This window comes from Natrix helvetica, assembly GCF_964273705.1.
Source record: "Natrix helvetica genome assembly, chromosome: 2".
In the NCBI taxonomy this organism is placed as follows: domain Eukaryota; kingdom Metazoa; phylum Chordata; class Lepidosauria; order Squamata; family Natricidae; genus Natrix; species Natrix helvetica.
This window is the reverse complement of record NC_138552.1, coordinates 158,840,444-158,844,429: the sequence shown is the minus strand read 5'-3', so window position 1 is coordinate 158,844,429 and position 3,986 is coordinate 158,840,444.

Below are 3,986 nucleotides of genomic sequence, written 5' to 3'. Positions count from 1 at the left end.
AATCCTCACTTGGAAGGAGTGGAGCGGTTATTAAATGCACTAGTGTTGTTACAACTGTAATTCCATCCTCTGAAGGTAGTCCTTGACTTGTGACCATAATTGAGCCCAAAATTTATATTATTAAGTGAGATAATTTTTATGTGGCTTTTGTGACCTTCCTGTCACAATTGTTAAGTGAATCACTGCAGTTGTTAAGTTAGCAACACACTTGTTCTGGCTGCCTCATTGACTTTGCTTCCCAGAAGGTCGCAGAAGGTGACCACATGACCCTGGGACTATCATATGTATGAGTCAACTGTCACAAATATGATCAGTTGCTAAACATAAGTGTGAAAAATGGCCATTTTTTCAGCGCCATTGAAGCTCTCAACATTCGTTAAATGAATGGTTATAAGTCAAGGATTACCTGTAGTTTTGCAAATCCAGCCTCACCACACAACATTCCCTTGGTGAATAAATGGATAATGCCCTAAAGCAGGGGTACAATCCAGCAGGTTCTGGAGAAATTTTGAGTAGTTCAGAGAACCGGCAAATGCCACCTCTGGCTGGCCCCAGAGTGGGGTGGGAATGGAGATTTTACAGTATCCTTCCCCTGCCACACTCACCAAGCCATGCCCACCAAGCCACACCATGCCCACCAAGCCATGCCCACAGAACCAGTAGTAAAAATAAATGAATTTCACCACTGCCCTAAAGCAGCACTACTGGATATTCAATAGCTTCCATAAACAGCTTCACAAATCCAACCTCCCCCCTCCCCATCACCATGTAGACATCTCAATCTATGGAACCGTTTTAAAGCAAAGTTGCATGCCTTGCTTTCTGATGTGCTTGTTGGCAGTGTTTCTAGCTTTACCAGATCTTCTTCTTATGGTCTGACCATTGGAAAATCTAGCAAAGACAGCCACCGAGCGAAAGAGGTGACAGCAGTATATATATATATATATATATATATATATAGCAGTATATATATATATATATATATATATATATATATATATATATATGTGTGTGTGTGTGTGTGTGTGTGTGTGTGTGTGTGTGTGTGTGTGTGTTGTATTTGTACTGATAAATAAATAAAGGGAGACTAGTATAGATCTATTTCGAGCTAATTAGCTCTCATCAGCTAGCCATACCCTTACTGGGATTTGAACTGGGCTGTATTATATCTCAGGCAGGAGTCTTAGCCACTAAGCCACAGGCTCGCCTCCTTATCAGTTGAGCCAGGGAAATAGGTATGTATTTGTGTTACAACCCCTGGTATGCCTAAATATGGGAGGAAGGTCACTACTCCCTCCTTTATTATTTATTATTTATATTTATTTACAATTATTTAAGTCTCCTTTTAATTCATGTTGTACATCAGAGATCATTGCCATCCCTGTGTCTATAATGGCATTTCTGCTGAACTGATAAATCAAACCTGCTTAATAATATGGTAGCATCTTTATCTTGAATTTCTTGAAAGAAAAAAAAGGTGCACATTTTAGAAGACTTTAATAAATTCTCTTTCTCTGAAGCCTTTCCATGCTGAGCTATGGAGTGAGCAATTTTGAAACTTGCTGATGTTAAATTCATGGGACTTATTACGGATTTCATGAAGTAATTTGATTGACTGCTGCTGAGAGTTGTACACCTTTCTTTTCCCCCTCACTTCCCCCCCCCCCAAAGACCAGTGATGGTTTATTTCAAAATGTCTTTTTACATTACACGTTCTGCTTACTATTGTTCCAGGACACAAAAGGCACAATGATTTGCTGTTTCTATCAGTAATGGCTAACTTCTTGGGATATGCATTGTGAATGCTTCAACATTTCTTTATTGCTCAATTGGGATTTTTTAAAATTTGAGGTTCTCCCATAAAAGGGTGAAAAATCAGCTGATGGCTGACGTGCCAGCAAATGTGGCTCCACGTGCCACCTGTTGCACATGTTCCATAGGTTCGCCATCATGGGGCTAGAACATGAAAGAAATAAAAACTCCATACATACAATTTTACAAGAAATGAGTAAGTTTTACTCATTTCTCATTGCTTTAAGTAATAATTACACAATAACACCAAACAGATGTTTGATTATTATTGATTGTATTAACCAACTGCTAAACCAGGTCCGATTGACACCAATAGACAATGTACATTTCAGAAGTTTAACTTACAACGTCTATAATTTTCCAAGAATTCTCACAATTTCAATATCCATTTCTCCTGACCCGTCATCCTTCATGTATATCTCCAGAGGAATTCAATTTAATCAGCAAACACTATGATTTGTATATGTCTATGGTATCACATTTACATTCAATAAACAGTACAGTTTATTATTTTAATTTCAATAAGTTTATTTATTTATTTATTTATTATTCGTATTTATAGACCGCCCCCTCTCCTGAAAGGGACTCGGGGTGGTGTACAGTCACTAAAATGCATTATAAAATACATACATAAAACAGTTAAATAATTAAATACGTAGGTGGAGGAGGTTACAAGACTGTATATAGAATAATAAATATAGTACATTAAAAACTCTAATAACCCAAGAGTTAAAATATTACCCAAAATTACCCATTAAAATATATCCATCGGGAGGTAAAAACTAAGAATGTGCCAGGCCAGCTAATCGAAACAGGTGAGTCTTTAATTTTTGACGGAAGGAACGGAAGTCAGTGGTAGTTCTAATGTCGGGGGGAGGTCATTCCAGAGGGTTGGGCCCATCACAGAGAAGTCCTACCCCTAGGCGTCGCCCGCTGGCACTGCCTAGTGGACGGCACCAGTAGTAGTCCCTCCCTGTGCGAGCGGATTGGTCGTAGGGATGTGTGCGGGAGGATACGATCCCGCAGGTAACTGGGTCCTGTGCCATGGAGCGCTTTAAAGATGGTAATCAATACCTTGAAACGCACCCAAAAAACCACAGGTAGCCAGTGCAGCTCGCGCAGGAGAGGTGTCACATGGGAGTATCTTGAGCTCCCCATAATCACCCGCACGGCTGCGTTCTGAACTAGCTGTAGTCTTCGGATGCGTCCCAAGGGAAGCCCCATGTAGAGGGCATTGCAGTAGTCCAGGCGAGACGTCACCAGCGCATGAGTGACCGTGCGTAGGGCATCCCGGTCCAGTAGGGGGCGCAATTGACGCACCAGGCGAACTTGGTGGAACGCCCCCCTTGCCACGGCTGCCACATGGTCATCCATAGACAGCCGGGCATCTAGGAGGACGCCCAAATTGTGCGCCCGCTCCACAGGGGGGAGTTGTTCACCCCCTATGGCCAGCGATGGAATTAGCTGGCTGAACCGGGGTGCCGGTAGCCACAGCCACTCAGTCTTGGAGGGGTTGAGTTTGAGTCTGTTGTCCCCCATCCAGACCCCAATGGCTTCCAAACACCGGAACATCACTTCGACAGCCTCGTTGGGGTGGTTTGGGGTTGAGATGTACAGCTGCGTATCATCAGCGTAAATAAGTAAGTAAATAGCCCATTGTTGTTTTTGCTTTAACCTATGGAGGACGAAGGTTTTTTTAAAAAAAATTCTACCACAGGTTTATTGCCAAATAACTTAAGCACACTCATCATATAGTCCATTTGCTTATTTATGGAGGCTCTTGCTTTTTAATGGAAAGTACTTCATAAATTTGCAACCAGATCCCATCAGAATGTAAATTGTAGGTTATCTATTGGTTTCAATCTGACTCTTCTTAACCACAATTTGTTGCCAAATTTTTCAGGATTAACCAACTGCTTTTTATAATACTTGTTTTCTTACCTTCGCAGATCACATGCTGATATAGATGATGAGGATCCATTTTAAGGCCTGGGTGTGCAGAGTTGATTGATGCATATTGCTTGAATGTTTGTATGTTGTTTCTTTGGTAACTTAAACAGGGAGGATAATTGTTGTTCAGTGTTGGTAAACAGTAGCATGACGTGGAGTATCAACTTTGACACACATGTCATAAGTTTGCCTTCACTGCCCTAAATACATACAATGTCTACAGA